The 16409-nt window shown below is 40.1% G+C and overlaps 1 non-coding gene across 1 annotated transcript; it reads right to left on the bottom strand.

The window, feature by feature from the left end:
* Positions 1 to 2449: 2449 nt before the first annotated feature.
* LOC145608144 (small nucleolar RNA R71) lies at positions 2450 to 2555 on the bottom strand. Its single transcript, XR_014105736.1, has one exon. It is a non-coding gene; the product is annotated as a small nucleolar RNA R71 (small nucleolar RNA).
* Positions 2556 to 16409: the final 13854 nt, after the last annotated feature.

The raw sequence follows: 16409 nt of genomic DNA, 5'->3' as shown, positions 1-16409 counted from the left end.
AATTTCCCTCTTTGATCGGTTGGTGGACCGCTGACCTCCTTTTGTACAAAGTCACCTTCTTTTATATTTCTAGGTTTTACTCTTTTATTGAAGTGACGCGCAATGTGCCTTTGGTAGACTTGTACATGATGCAAAGCTCTTAATCGTCATTTATGGCACTCATAGGGTAGTCTTTTAGGATGATTTCATATTCCTTTTTATGCATTCTATCTTATTTTTGGTCCTTTTTCCTTTAATCCCTTTTTTTCTTTCTTTCTTTCCTTAAGTTTTTCGTGTTTTCCTCGTGTTTTCCTTTTATTTGGTTCTTTTTCCCTTTTATTCCTTTTCGTTGTTTGTTTTTGTAGGTACCTAGGATTTATCTTTACAAGGGAATCAAGATGTGCTATATTGACTAAGCAAGGAGGAAATAATCGGCTTGGAGAGGGCTCAGAGAGGGCATGGAGAGGGCATCAAGCCCTGCCAGTCTGCCGCGGGCGCGGGTGCTTAAGGCCGCAGGCGCGGGCTCATATGCACAAAATTGGCATATTTCGACCAGGAACTCTCCGCGGTCTGGCCGCGGGCTTGCCGCGGGCACGGGTAGTTTAGAGAACCCGCTCGTATCAGAGAGACCGCGACCCTCTGATCACCCTTTGGGAGCAGGGGATTCGCCGCGCTTTTGCTGCGTGCGCGGGTGCTTGTGCCGCGGGCGCGGGCTAGAAGACCCGCGGGCGCGGGTGTTGCCAAGGAAGCCCGCGGAATTTTTAACGGGTTCCATACCCATTTTTCCGCGGGCTCGGAGTGTATTGGAGAGGGCGGGGGAACCCCGTTTTTCTTCTTTACCTATAAATACACTTGTAATTCCTTTTTTAAAGATAACTTTTAGATAATTTTTATTAGCTTAATTTTAGAGAGAGAAGTTAGAGAGAAGTTCTTGGTATTTGATTTGTATTTCAACATTGGATTAATTGTGCTTGGATTTCTTCATTTTCAATCATTAATGTTAGTATGATTTTCTTCTTCTAGTTCATCTCTTACTTGATTGATTTAGTTTCATCTTTGATTGTTTGTTTTGCTTGGATTTGATTTGGATATTGTAGTTGATATTGCTTTCTTTTGATTTTTATTTAGAATGATGATCAATGCTAATTCTAGTGATTTGTTCTTGAGTTACGCCATGATTAGTGAGTAGATTAGTTGCTAAGGAGAAGGGGAAGCATGCTTGATTGATAATTTGTGCTAGTTGATGATCTTTGATTGATTGAATTTTCGCAATTAAATTGGTTGACATAGTTTTGCATGTAATTAATTAGATTAGGAATGATCAACCTGTAAGATTAATCTAGATTGCATTGCATTTCTTAATGACATGACCAATCAATTTGAGAATTGCTTTAATTGATTGAGTTTGACTATGAATTTCCTTGATTAGCCATTCATAGTGACCCCTAGTTTTGTCTCTAGGAGATAGCTCTTGAACTCTCTTAATTGCTACTATTGTTTGTCCTTTGCAATGCTTGAATCAAACGAAGAAATTGTCAATTAGCATGATTATTGAATTAGCATGTGGAACCAATATCCCTAGCATTTAGCTTATTGAATTACTTGATTAGTCTAATTTTGCTATCATAACACCAACCATTTTTCTCACTTTAATCTCCGAAATATCTTGATTTAGGCTAGAGAGAACACCAACTAACTCCTTTGGGTTCGACCCTATACTTGTTTTAGGTTGGTTTAGGATTTTATAAATAGTGTTTGATTTTGGGATAAGCAATTAACGACTAGTTTATTCCTCTATCAAAATGGCGCCGTTGCTGGGGAGTGAAATTGGTGCTTAGCTTTAGTTGTTGAGTCTATTTCATTTTAATTGAAAAAAAAAATTCCAAAAAGATTTTGTTTCTTAAGGCTACATTTGTAGCCGTGCTACTAATATTTTCATTGAAGTTTTGCATGTATAGAGCTCGTGATCGATCCATTGTGCCTTTTGACCCGGAAATCGAAAGGACTCTTTCAAGGAGAGGAATTGCTAGTCGATCCTTTGAATTTAGTTCTTCAAGCAAAGAAGGATTTAAAGAGGAACTAGGCATGGGAGATCAACCAAGAGTTGCTTTGAAAGAATTGGGAATTCCCGGTGCGTACAAGTTTGAGAGTGGAATTGCTCCACCTACAACACCGGCGAATGACTTCGAAATTAGGCCGGCTATGATCGCTTTGACCGAAAGGAGACAATATAGCGGAGCTAAGAATGAGAGTCCGTTGAACCATTTCAAGGAGTTCGAAAAGTATTGCAACACTATCAAAGTGAACGGAGTTTCTCAAGAATTCATCCGGCTAAAGTTGTTTCCATTTTTTCTCATAGGCCGAGCCTTAGAGTTGTTGGATAAGGAGTTAAAGCCAAATTCCCTTTGAACATGGGACGAAGTCACCAAGGAATTCTTGTCCCAATTCTACCCACAAAAGAAAACGGCGGAGGCTAGAGCTTTGATTCAAGGGTTCAAGCAAAGACCTAATGAAAGCCTCTACGAAGCATGGGAGAGGTATAAAGAGTATCAAAGGGAATGTCCCCACCACGGAATTCCAACTTATCAAGTCATTCAAATATTCTATGGTGGCCTAAGTCCTCAAGGAAAATCATGCCTCGATGGGGGTGGCGGAGGTCCCATAATGAATCGGACGGAAGAAGAAGTGGTGGACATTATAGAGGACATGGTTAAGTACTATAGAGATTGGCAAGATGGTGAGAGGGATTCAACTACCAAGAGTGGTTCTTCGGTGTACTCTATACATCATTTAAATGCGATCAACAACTTATCCTCACAGATGACAAACTTGGGGAAAGAAATGACCGCAATCAAGGCCAAGTTGGAAGGTTCTTTTTCTTCTCAAGCTTCGAATTCTCCCTCTCAATTTAAGGGGAGAGGTACCTTTTCTAACTCTCAACCCCCTCCCTTTCAAATAATATGCCTAGAGGTTGCTTGATTTGTGATGCATGTGGATCTTATGATCATGACTCTTGTAATTGCCCTCATGCTTCTCCGTAATGTGGTGATGATTTTGATAATAGTGAGAGTGAGCATGTGAATTATGTGTCAAATAATAATGTGCAAAGTTTTGATAATCAAAGAGGTCAATGGAATAGGAATTACCAAAACCAAGGTAATTTTGACAACTATAACCAAGGTGGTGGTTATAGGAACCAAGGGAACAAAAGTTCTCGTGGCAACTATAACAATCTAGGTTATAGTAGTCAAAATCAAAACCAAAATTATGGTAATCAAAACCAAAGTTATGAAAATCATAACCAAGGTAGTGGAAACAATAATCAAGGTTAAGGTCAAAATCAAAATAGGGGTAATTCTCAAAGAGGTCCCCCACCCGGATTTGTTCCAAAGACTCAAGGTGAAAATTCCTATTCACAATCTTCTTCTTCTAGGACCAATTTGGAGGAAATAATTGAAAATCAAACCAAGTTGTTGAACACATATATTGCCGTTAGTGACAAGAAGTTCAATGTAGTGATGACCCACAACAAAATGCTCGAAAACCAAATTTCTCAACTTGCTAGTGCTTTGAAAGACCAAGAAAGCCCTTCTTCTTTACCTTCCCAAGGCCTGGATCCCAAGAAACCCGTGAATGCTATTGTTACAAGGAGTGGTAAGGTTCTTGAGGAGAGATTGCTTAGGAGGAGTGATAACAAGGAGGTCCCCAAGGAAGTTTTGGTTGAGAATGAGGGAAGTAGAGCATCTTTAGATGAGGTTGTGGTTGAGACACCAAGAGAGGTGAGAGTAGAGAAAGAGATTGTGAAACCCAAGCTCCCTTATCCCTAAAAATTCATGAGACACAAATTGGATGAGCAATTTGGGAGATTTATTGATATGCTCAAACAACTTCACCTTTCTCTACCTTTCACCAATGTGATCAACCAAATGCCTAATCATGCCAAATTCCTCAAAGACATTTTGAGCGGAAAGAGGACTTGTGATGTTGTGGAAACAATCAATTTGAATGAAAATTGTAGTGCGATCATCATGAACAAAATGCCACCTAAGTTGAAAGACCCCGAAAACTTTTCCATCCCTTGTGCTATTAACAAAACGTAATTTGATAATGCCTTATGTGACTTAGGAGCTAGTGTAAGCTTAATGCCATATTCGGTTTATCAAAGACTTGATCTAGGGGAACTTTTACCTTCTAACATTACCTTGCAACTAGCCGATAGGTCAATCAAGTTTCCAAAAGGTAAAGTGGAAGATGTTCCATTGAGGGTTGGGAAGTTTGTGTTCCCAGTGGATTTTGTTGTCTTAGAAATGGATGAAGATGCTACCATTCCAATTATTCTAGGTAGATCCTTTCTTGCTACTTCGGGTGCTATGATAGATATAAAATGTGCAAAGATTTCCCTTAAGGTAGGAGATGAGGTCATAGAATTCGATTTGAATGAAAGCATGAAATATCCAAGTTCTTCTCTTGAAAATTGCATGATGATTGAATCTCTTGATCATGTTGTGTCTTCCATGCATGAGCACTTGCCCACCTCTAACGATGCTCTTCAAAATGTTTAGTTGAACAAAGACAAGCTAGGTGTACCATGCAAGGAGGTAGCATTGTATGAGGAATTGCTTAGTGGAAGCATGGAGGAAGTGGATGAACAATTGTGCTTGAAGATCTCAATCCATGAAGCTTTGCAAGCGGCCGCAACAAAATTAGGTAAAGGTGTGCCTATGGTAGAGCTCAAATCTCTACCATCACACCTTAGGTATAAATTCTTAGGCCCAAATTCCACTTACCCCGTAATTGTTAGTGCATCCTTGAGCGAGAGCCAAGCTCAAGCGTTATTTTGTGTCTTGAGAAAGCACCAAGGTTCTTTGGGCTATACTATCGATGATCTTAAAGGTATAAGCCCCGCTTTGTGTATGCACCACATAACGCTTGAGGAAGGCACCCTTCCTTCTATTGAACGACAAAGGAAGCTACATCCGTAAATGAGAGAGGTGGTGAAAAAAGAGATCACCAAGCTCTTGGATGCGGGAATCATATTCCCCATCTCAAGCTCTACGTGGGTTTCTCCCGTTCATGTCGTTCCTAAGAAGGGGGTATGACCGTAGTCAAGAATGAGAGTGGTGAGCTCATTCCAAATAGGACGGCCACCGGTTGGAGGATGTGTATAGACTGTAGACATCTAAATACATCCACCAAAATGGATCACTTTCCCCTTCCATTCATTGATCAAATGTTAGAGAGACTAACAAGGCACAAGTTCTATTGCTTCTTTGATGGCTATTCGGGATTTTTCCAAATTCCAATCCACCTCGAAGATCAAGAGAAGACAACATTTACATGCCCCTATGGGACCTTTGCCTATAGGAGAATGCCCTTTGGCCTTTGTAATGCCCCCGCAACTTTTCAAAGATGCATGATGAGCATTTTTGGAGACATGTTGGAGGAAGAAATGGAGGTGTTTATGGATGATTTCTCCGTAGGTGGGGTTTCATTTGAAGAGTGCCTAGTTAATCTTGAGAAATGTTTGGCTCGGTGTGTAAAGGTTAATCTTGTCTTGAATTGGGAGAAATGCCATTTTATGGTGGAGGAAGGGATAGTGCTTGGCCATAAGATCTCTCATAAAGGAATAGAGGTGGATAAGGCCAAAATAGAGGTTATTGAGAAGCCTCCACCTCCGGTGAATGTCAAGGGAGTGAGATCATTTTTGGGTCATGGGGGTTTCTATAGAAGATTCATCAAGGATTTCTAACTCATTGCCAAGCCCCTTAATGATCTTCATCAAAAAGATTTTGAGTTCGTTTTTTATGATAAGTGCTTGGAAGCATTTAATAGATTGAAGAAGGCCCTAATCTCTACCCCCATTCTTCAAGCCCCAAGATGGGATCTACCCTTTGAATTGATGTGTAATGCTAGTGATTGGGAAATTGGAGGTGTTTTGGGACAACGTGTTGACAAGAAGCTTTATGTCATCTACTATATTTCCAAGACACTAAATGGGTCCCAAAAGAATTACACAACAACGAAAAAAGAATTCTTTGCCATTGTTCACTCTTTCGAGAAATTCCGGTGTTATTTTTTGGGTTCCAAGACCATTGTCTTCACGGATCATGCGGCTCTCAAGTATCTCTTTGCCAAGAAAGAGTCCAAACCAAGGTTGATTCGTTGGGTTCTTGAATTACAAACTTTTGAAATAGAGATTAGGGATAAGAAGGGTGCGGAAAATGTTATGGCGGACCATCTTTCTCGCCTTAAGTTTATCAAATTTATGATGATGGTCTACCAATTGAAGATAGAATCTTGATGATGTTTTGTATGCCATTAAGGTTAAGGATCTCCCATGGTATGCCGACTTGGTAAACTTTCTAGCATGTGGGGTGTTTCCACCTTCTTTCTCCAAGAACCAAAAGAAGAAGCTCAAGAGGGAGGCAAGACATTACATGTGGGATGAACCAATCTTGTATAAACGCGGGGTGGATGGCTTGCTTCGGCGTTGTGTCCCGAATGAAGAGGTGCCAATTGTTCTAAAGATGTGCCATTCGGATCCAAGTGAGGGTCATATGGGCGTTTCAAAGACTGCCACTAAGGTTTTTCAATGTGGTTTGTGGTGGCCACATCTCTTCAAAGATTTGTGGGGCTTTGTAAAGTCATGCGATCCATGTCAAAGGGTTGGGAATATCTCCAAGAGGAGTGAGATGCCTCAACAGCCCATTCTTGAGTTAGAGGTGTTCGATGTTTGGGGGATTGACTTCATGGGACCATTCCCATCTTCATATGGTAATCAATTCATAATTGTGGCTGTGGACTATGTTTCTAAATGGGTTGAGGCCATTGCCTCCCCTACTAATGACCACAAAGTAGTGTTGAAGTTGTTCAACAAATTCATCTTCCCAAGGTTTGGCGTGCCTAAGGCTATGATAAGCGATAACGGATCTCATTTTGTTCACAACGCCTTCCAAAAGATGTTGAGGAAACATGGAGTACATCAACGGTTTGACCTCCCATATCATCCTCCATCGAGTGGCCAATTCGAGGTCTCCAATCGTCAAATAAAGCTCATTCTTGAGAAGACGGTTGCAAGGAATAGAAAGGATTGGTCGGACAAGTTAGATGATGCTCTTTGGGCTTATAGGACGGCTTTTAAGACGCTTATTGGTACCACTCCATATCGCCTTGTCTATGTCAAGTCTTGCCATCTCCCGGTGGAGCTTGAACACCGTGCTTTATGGGCTATCAAAAAGATAAACTTTGATTTAGAAAGTGCGGGGGAGAAAAGGTGGTTGGATCTTCATGAGCTAGAGGAGCTTAGACTTGATGCTTATGACTGTGCTAGCATCTACAAAGCTCGTTCCAAAGAAGCTCATGATAAGCTTATTGAGAATAAGGAGTTTTGTGTGGGTGATAAAGTCCTCCTCTACCACTCGAGAATGAAGTTATTTCCCGGAAAGCTCATGTCAAAATGGAGTGGTCCTTTCTTGGTGAAAGATGTTTTTGCTAATGGCACCGTGGAGATTTCTCCTTTGGATTCCTCATCTTCTTTCAAGGTTAACGGTCATCGGCTTAAGAAATATTATGATGGAGTGTTTGTTGGTCTTATTCATAAAATGATTCTTTTCAAACCACCTTGAGTGGGGTGGTAACGTCGAGCTAACGACGTTAAACAAAAGCGCTTACGGGAGGCAACCCGAATTCTCACCTTTACTCTCTTTTCCTTTCTTTCTTTTATTTTTGGTTTTTTGTTGATTTTTGCTCTTACCCTTTCTTGTGTTTTTTGTTTGCTTTGTTAGGTGCCTTCATTCATCATATATGGACTAAATGTGTTTGTTGAGGGTGATAAGAGGTTTTAGAGTGCAGGGGAGAGGGCACCCCGCGGGCTTGGAGAGGCCTCGGGTGCCCTTGCTTTCAATTATTGGAAATCGGATCAGTAGCTCTCCGCGGTCTCTGCGCGGGCTCTCCGCGGGCGCGAGTGCCTTAGAGAGAGCTCAGGGGAAATTTAGAGAGGGCGCGGCTCAATTTCTAAAATTGGATCGGGAACTCTCCGCGGCCTCTCTACGGTCTCTCCGCGGGCGCGACAATTTTGGAGCGGGCGCGGGCGAATTAGAGAGGGCGCGGCATATGGTCAGGTATGGTATTTCCAGATTTTTCTAGAAACTCTCCGCGGGCGCGGAAGTTTTGGAGCGGGAGCGACTTTGTCGAGAGAGGGCGCGGGGATCTTGGTTTTTAATAGACCCGGTTCCTCTCTCTTTCTCTCTCCTCTCTTATTTTCCCTTTCACTCTTAATTTTCCCCATTCTCTTTTTTACTCCTCTCAAACCCTAACCCCCAAATCATCTCTTTCACTCAATTTTACTGAAATTCACCCTTATTTTCCCTTAAATTTCCATCCAAACTTCTTTCATACTCCATTTTCATCAAGTTTTCTCTTCTTTCTCGTGGTTTTCTTCGGGAACTTCGAGTCTACTCAGTTTTGTGCTTGCTTTGAGTCTTCAATCTTGGTATACTTCTCACCTTTGTTTTATTTTTGTCGATTTCAATTGATTTTTATGCATTGGTTGTGAGTGGCCTTGATTAAGCTTGAGTATGATGTTTTTGGTTGTTTGTACGGTAGTTTTTGAATTATTTTGGATGTTTTTGTGCTTCTTTTTTGTAATAGATTGTTAATATTGTTGGTTGTTGTTGGATTTTTGGTTGTTTGATGCTTGTAACAGGTATTTTGTAGTTTATGGTGGTTTTGGGTGGTCTTGTGAACGGACGTTTGTTCACGTTGGTGGTAGTGTTGAATTTGGGTGTTCGTTGTGATTCATTGTATTGGTTGAGCTTGATAATATGGATTTGTTGAGGAGAGTTAAAAGTAGCAAGAGAAGTTCAAACCAATCCCCCGGCCAATCCTCTCGTGACCAACCTTCAAACACCGAACCCCCTCAAAACCAAAATACTCAAGATAATGCCCCACCTCCTCCTTTACCCGCTCTCAAATTTCATAACCGGGCTAAACACACCCCTATCTATAATAAAATGAAATCCCGGAAATTTAGACCATTCCGCAACTATTTTCCCGAGGATGACGGGAGGGTTGAGAATGTTATGGAGGAGGATGATGGTGATGAGGACGATGATGAGCATGATGGTGAGGATGAAGAAGGAGAAGGTGGTGAGGATGAAGAAGATGAAGAAGAGCAACAACAACAACAACCGCAACAAAGAGGAAGAAGAAGACAACAACATCACCAACAAGACAACCAAGAAGATGCATATCTCCGTGAGATGGAGGCTATGCGTGAGCTTATGGAGCGCATGCAAGGTATGTATTCGAACCATCAAACTTTGTCTTTTCAAACTAGCGCCCTATATGACGCTAGTGAGCGTAGGAGGGAGGTCACTCCTCCGGTGAACTACCCTTATGTGCCGCCCCAACAAGGGCCGGTGCCATCTTGGGGTGGTAACAACCTCCCCACGTACCCATATTGGCCCTAGGTTGCGAACCCCGATGAGCCAAGGCGTGACTTCCCAGATGAGTCTGGTCATTATGACAACCGGGTCTCGGTGGGGGGGGGGGGAGTGATTATAGGGGTGACCCCGACTACTACTATGTTCACCCCACTCACCCCGAGCTCTGTATGCAACCGGAGCCTTTTAACCAATTGTCCACATCTCAACTTGACCTTTTTAAGGGTCGCTATGGGTTCCCTCTCGGTTATACCGGAGGTTGGGATGTGGATGATGGTGGTGCCGGCCCTAGTGGCCAATAGTTTCCCCATTGGTTGTTTGATTCCCTTTTTGTTTCCTTCCTTTTAGCTTTGCATGTTTTTAAGCATCGCGGTCGATGCCCTTATTTTTTACGGGGGGAATCAAATAGGATGTTTTAGGGTAGGTTTTTGGGGAGGCACCTTGGACTCTTGGGGATGTGTTTGAAAGGGCTTTGATGGATTTATTTTGCTTTGCTCTTGGTAGTCTCGTTGGTATGTTGTCTATCTTGTTGTTTTAGTTTTTGATGATGATGTTTTGTGGTCCCTTTTATTGATGATGATGATGATGGTTTCTCTGATTCTTTGTACATAGTTTTCGCGTAAATTTACTTTTGTTTGCTTTTGTTTGGAAGTTACTAACAATTTCATTTTGTATATAGTCCTTTTCTTTTCTTTTTCTAACCTTGCTCATAGCCACTGCTTTAGTCTTTGAAGCTTCTTAGTGGAGGTCGTTCTTGTTCCTTTATTATTGCAGCATAGCTTGGACGCTTGGTGAGGCCTTTCTTGTTTTATCTCTTTACTTTTCTTCCTTTACTTTTCTTGGTTGCTTAGATTAGGATTAGTTTTAGGAGAGTTGAACGGTTCGAGGATGTATGATTATAACACCTAGTGTGTTTGGGGTCTTTGGTGATGTGGCTATTTGACCGCTTGTTTGTCGATTGGGAAATACGTGTTATGATTGCATCTTTGTCCTTTTCTTTGTTCTCCTACTTTTCCTTTATCTTGGTTTTCCATATTTTATTTTCTTTTCTTTTCTTTTCTCTTCTTTTTGTTCTTGGTTTTGTACATAGCTTTTTGAGGCTTTATTTTTCACTCTTTCATTATTGTTTTTGACTTGGACTTGTAAACATTGGACTCTTGCTTTTGAATAATAACCTTACTAGGTGGTCATGGTATGCACGGTTTGAGATTACGTTTGGTTAATTCTAGGATAAAGCATGCTAAGGTAGTTGTCTAGAACTAAGGGGATCATGAAGCCGGATTCTACTTGTTTGTGGCATGTTGGTAGTTGCTCCCTATCTTCGATTTGACAACCTTAGTGAGTTTTTGCTACAACCATGTGAGATTCATACTTTTTCAAGCATTCATCATATTCTTGCATGAGCGGCATGGATCCTTGACTTTCGCAAACTTAATCTTGAATCTTAACCACGTGAGATTCATACTTTTTCAAGTAATGGTATGCACGTTCTCACGCTTTTTGTGTATATGTTTGTGATCTAAGCTTTGAATAAGCTTGGGGGTGTTGGTATTTTTGTTTGGTGATTACTTGGTTATGGTGTAAAGAAATGCGCAATCTTTGCTTCACAATTTAGGTTAACCACCAAATTTTAAATTTAGCCTACCTTAACCCTTTTTGCCTTACGTTACAACCTTTGGGAAGACCTTTTGACCTAGGGGTTGAGTCATTCATCGGTGGAGGGAATCATGGGTTATAGCCTAAGGAAAGAGGATGCGAAGTCATGATGTCGAGTAAGCCAAAAATTCGATCTTTTTCCGGTTCCTTCGTGGAATCTATGAGACGCTCACTAAGGGGAGATATGAGATTAGTAGGGGGATCGCGGTAAGATCGTTTGGGATGAAAGTGGAGTGTGAAAACTAGTTCCTATGCTTAGCATATTTATGTTTCAATCAACCTTAGGTATCTTATAACGTGCATACCATTACTTACTTTAGAAAGGTTGTTATTCATTTGAACTATAGTAACTTTGTAAAGTCCATTTCACAACGATTTTTTTATTTTTATTTTGTTTTTCTTTGTTTGCTCTTTATTCTTGCATTTTGCCTCATTTTTCCTTCTTTTGTTTGTTTAATAAGAGTTATAGGTTATCTCTACGAAACCTTTATGAGAGCATCACTCGTCCTCTAGAGCGATCTAGGGGTTTAAATGGCTTGTCTTTTGTTGCTAAAATTGACCATGATTCCTACGAAAGTGAGTTAGTGTATATTCTCACCTCTTTCTTTTTCTTTTCTTATTTCGAATAAGCCCTTCTTTTTCCTTTTTAGCCTTTGTTTTGCTCGGGACAAGCAAAAGTCTAGCTTGGGGGAATTTGATTAGTGTAATTTATGGCACTCATAGGGTAGTCTTTTAGGATGATTTCATCTTCCTTTTTATGCTTTCTTATCTTATTTTTGCACCTTTTCCTTTAATCCCTTTCTTTCTTTCTTTCCATGTGTTTTTCGTATTTTCCTCGTGTTTTCCTTTTATTTGGTTCTTTTTCCCTTTTATTCCTTTTCGTTGTTTTTTTTGTAGGTACCTAGGATTTGTCTTTGCAAGGGAATCAAGATGGGCTATATTGACCAAGCAAGGAGGAAATAATTGGCTTAGAGAGGGCTTAGAGAGGGGATGGAGAGGGCATCCAGCCCTGCCAGTCTGCCACGGGCGCGGGTGCTTAAGGCCGCGGGCGCGGGCTCATATGCACCAAATTGGCATATTTCGACCAGGAACTCTCTGCGGTATGGCCGCGGGCTTGCCGCGGGCGTGGGTAGTTTAGGGCGCGGCCATCTGATCACCCTTTGGGAGCAGGGGATTCGTCGCGCTTGGGCACGAGTGCTTTTTCCGCGGGCGCGGGTGTTGCCCAGGAAGCCCGCGGAATTTTTAACGGGTTTCGTACGCATTTTTCCGCGGGCGCGGGGTTTATTGGAGAGGGCGCGGTAGTAGATTAGTTGCTAGGGATTAGTGAGTAGATTAGTTGCTAGGGAGAAGGGGAAGCATGCTTGATTGATAATTTGTGCTAGTTGATGATCTTTGATTGATTGAATTGTTGCAATTAAATTGGTTGACATAGTTTTGCATGTGATTAATTAGATTAGGAATGATCAACCTATAAGATTAATCTAGATTGCATTGCATTTCATAATGACATGACCAATCAATTTGAGAATTGCTTTAATTGATTGAGTTTGATTGTGAATTTCCTTGATTAGCCATTCATAGTGATCCCTAGTTTGGTCTCTAGGAGATAGCTCTTGAACTCTCTTGATTGCTACTATTGTTTGTCCTTTGCAATGCTTGAATCAAACGAAGAAATTGTTGATTAGCATGATTATTGAATTAGCATGTGGAACCAATATCCCTAGCATTTAGCTTATTAAATTACTTGATTAGTCTAATTTTGCTATCATAACACCAACCATTTTTCTCACTTCAATCTCCAAAATAGCTTGATTTAGGCAAGAGAGAACACCAACTAACTCCTTTGGGTTCGACCCTATACTTACCTATACTTGTTTTAGGTTGGTTTAGGATTTTATAAATAGTGTTTGATTTTGGGATAAGCAATTAACGACTAGTTTATTCCTTTATCACTCGCTATTACCCATTCAGCTTCTGGTAGCTTAATTTCAAGTACGATGCATAGGGATGGTATTTCCAGTTCGACTGGTTAAACTGCGTCCATTCCGAAAACTATGGAGTATGAAGTTACTCCTATTGATGTTCGTATAGACGTTCTATAACCCCATAATGCGAAGTGTATTTTATTTGGCCAGTCTTTGTAATTTTCTGCCATTTTCTTAATGATTACTGTTATATTTTTATTTGTCGACTCTACAGCTTCATTCATTTGAGGTCTGTATGGGGATCAGTGATGATGTTTTACTTTATAATGAGTTAAGAGGGTCTCGACTTCAGCTTTTAATTGAGATCCCTTATCACTAATTAGTTCATGTTGAACTCCATATCTACAAAATATGCAATATGTTTCGTTCGAGAAACTTTGCGACATGTTTAGAAGTGATATTCACGTAAGAAGCAACCTCAATCCACTTAGTAAAGTAATCAATGGCAATTAATACGTACTCGTGCCCTCCTTATCCTGGTGGAGAGACTTTTCCAATTATGTCAATTCCCCAAGTCGAAAAAGGCCAAGGGGAAGTGAGATTGTATAGTTCGGATGGTGGGAGGTGTTGTAAATTAGCGAACATTTGGCACTGTGGACATTTTTTAAATATTGTATGCAATCATGTTCCATACTGGACCAATAGTACTATTGTCGTGAAATTAATTTTGAAAGTATTTCTTCGAATTCTTTGAGCGTCGATATGAGGGTCGATCGCTCTTCCAGATTTAAAGTTAAGCCAATTTTGACTTCTCTCTTATTTTCGTTAGTTACTATATTAACTTTTTTAGTTTCTTCAAAAATAGGGTTCTTTTGTTCTCGTTCATTTATTAATTCAATCAATTTATTAATGTTATTATCTTCATTAGATTGATTGTTATAGCATATACTCAAAAATAGAGCTTATATTATTAAAATCAAAAGAGAGTACATCAAGAGAAGAATCCTTTTTGGGATCTTCGTCCTTAGAACTAGAAAATAAAGACTCAGTAATGGCCACAAGGCCTAGATTTTCAGCTTCCCTAGTGTCTACAATAGATTCATCGTCTGATTCTTCAAACATCTTCCCTTCGTTTTGATTGATCCATTTTACAGAGATTTCCTCCATCCATGCTTAAAAGTTTCGTTTGAAGGGGTGATCAACGAGGTTGGATCAAAGGCTTCATCTTGAATGGCATTTTGATTGGTCATTGTTGCGACATGATTTTTCTCTAGTCAAAATAGCAAGTTAAATGCTTGCCCATCATAGCACCCTAGAGTTGGGTGTTTTGATTTAACGATACTAAGATCGTCATCCAAGAAGTAGCAATCATGAAATATTTCAAATCCAGGCTTCTTGATTCCTTCCAAAACTAAGGGTTCCGGAAAGTCGTAGCACGAGTAATCTTCTCCCTCCCTAATGAATTATCCATTAAGGGTTTGTTGATAGGATGGGAGTAAAGTGATTATTCCTTTCTTATTATTGTCTTTATGTGCTTTGTATTTTGTATCGTAAGACTCCAATTCTTCTTTGGTTGGTTTATATCCCAATCCAAAGGAGAAGCTTTTCTTTGGGATAGGAAGTAAGAGATATTTCTTCATTCCTATTCCCAAAGGCATCCTAGGAAAGTAACTACTCTTGAGCAAGATGTTGTTTACTATCCGAGCAGAATATTGATCAAGCTAGAATAGTTTTTCCAAGTCTTCTTCCATTTCAATTGTGAAAATTGGCTCCACGAAAAATCCCCACATGTCCTCTTCATCATTATTATGCTTTATTTCTAAGAGTGATTGATCATTTATTGATATTTTGAGTAGAGAAGCATGTATAGTCATAGGAAGCCCTTGATAGTTCAACCTAATCATTTGATGAAGTGAGGATGGTATTGCACCAAGCTCATGTATCTAAGGACGTCCAAGTAAAAGGTTGAATGTAGGTTTTATGTCCATAACATGAAATTCAACCATCTTTTGAAATGGGCTTGTGGTAATTGGTAGCTTAACAATTCCACACACTGATCTTCTCGAATTGTCATAGGGCCTTATGCTTTGTTTTGTTTATTGGAAAGCTTTTTCTTGATTTAGGCCAAAGTATTTTTCCGTTCGTAATGGGCATACTTTTACAGTCGACCCATTGTCTACCAAAGTTAGAGGGATATTGTATCCCTTGCATCCCATAGTTAAGTATAACGCATTGTTGTAGGTAGTGTCTTTTAAAGGAAAATCATCATTAGTGAAAACGATTGACTTGTTGGATTTCTCGCTAGTAAGAAAGCTAACGAGGTCCTGAGGGGTAATGTCCGTGCTTACAGACAAAGTCGTTAGAGCGTTCATGAGAGAATTCCTATGTTCTTTAGAAGTACTTAGGAGTTCCGAAATGCTAACATTCGCCTTAGATTGGCGAAGTTGTTTGACCAATGGATCTTCCACCTTAATTGAAGGTGGTATTATATTTTTTGTTTGACCTTGAGTTTGATTTTATGTGGTCGAAGATCCATTTGGTGGTGGTGCTTGGTAGACTCGCCCAGAATGAGTTAAATGATCTATCTCATTTGAGTTAGTCGTAGGACTCATAAACCAACTTTCTTCTAGAGGCTTGGGATGGGCCTCCATTTCAAGATGTTCTATGAGTTGTGCTTGATGTCACTGTTCATCCAAGGAGAGATTCGATAAATCTTGCGATTTTCCCAAGAAATGATCCTAATCAAGCGCTCCATTTGTTTCATTTAAGTCCTAAAAGTCGTCGACCCATAGTCCACATACTTCATTAGTAGTTGCCCCTATGAGTATTGTGGATAGAGGTTCTATTATGGGTGTGATATAGTCCAAAGGATTGAACGTATCACTTCCCATATCGTCTTCATCGATGTGAAACACCCCTAAGGGGGATGCATTATTGTTAGGTTTAGGCGTGGGAATTCTCCCATCGTCTACTAAATCTTGTATTTTGTGCTTCAAAACATAGCAACGTTCGGTGTCGTGTCCAACGCCTCTACGATAAGCGCAATAAGCACTAGCATTCCATTGAGGAAACTTCTTTTCTGGTGGAGTGGGTGGTGTTGGCCCTGTTGGCGCAAGGAAGCCTTTTTCATTTAATTTTTCTATCAATTGTTTATAGCTTATAGGAAATAGAGTAAATTTTCTCTCTTTTGTCCATCTTTTTTTAGGATTATCATATCGATTTGTGTTATTGTATCGCGTGGAAATCGCAAATACGTCGATAAAGGATGATGCATTATCATTCCCCTTCTTGTAATTATTTTAGGTTGATGATTATAATGAGGTTTGTTTGCTTTTTCTTTATCGAGATCATCTTCAATCCTAGTAGCCACAGAATAAACCTTTTGAAAAGTTTCTAGACCAAGGTA

Source organism: Chenopodium album, chromosome 2, assembly GCF_948465745.1.
Source record: "Chenopodium album chromosome 2, dcCheAlbu1.1, whole genome shotgun sequence".
NCBI lineage: Eukaryota > Viridiplantae > Streptophyta > Magnoliopsida > Caryophyllales > Amaranthaceae > Chenopodium > Chenopodium album.
Note: the sequence above shows the minus strand (reverse complement) of the source record. Positions and strands in the feature narration are given on the sequence as shown.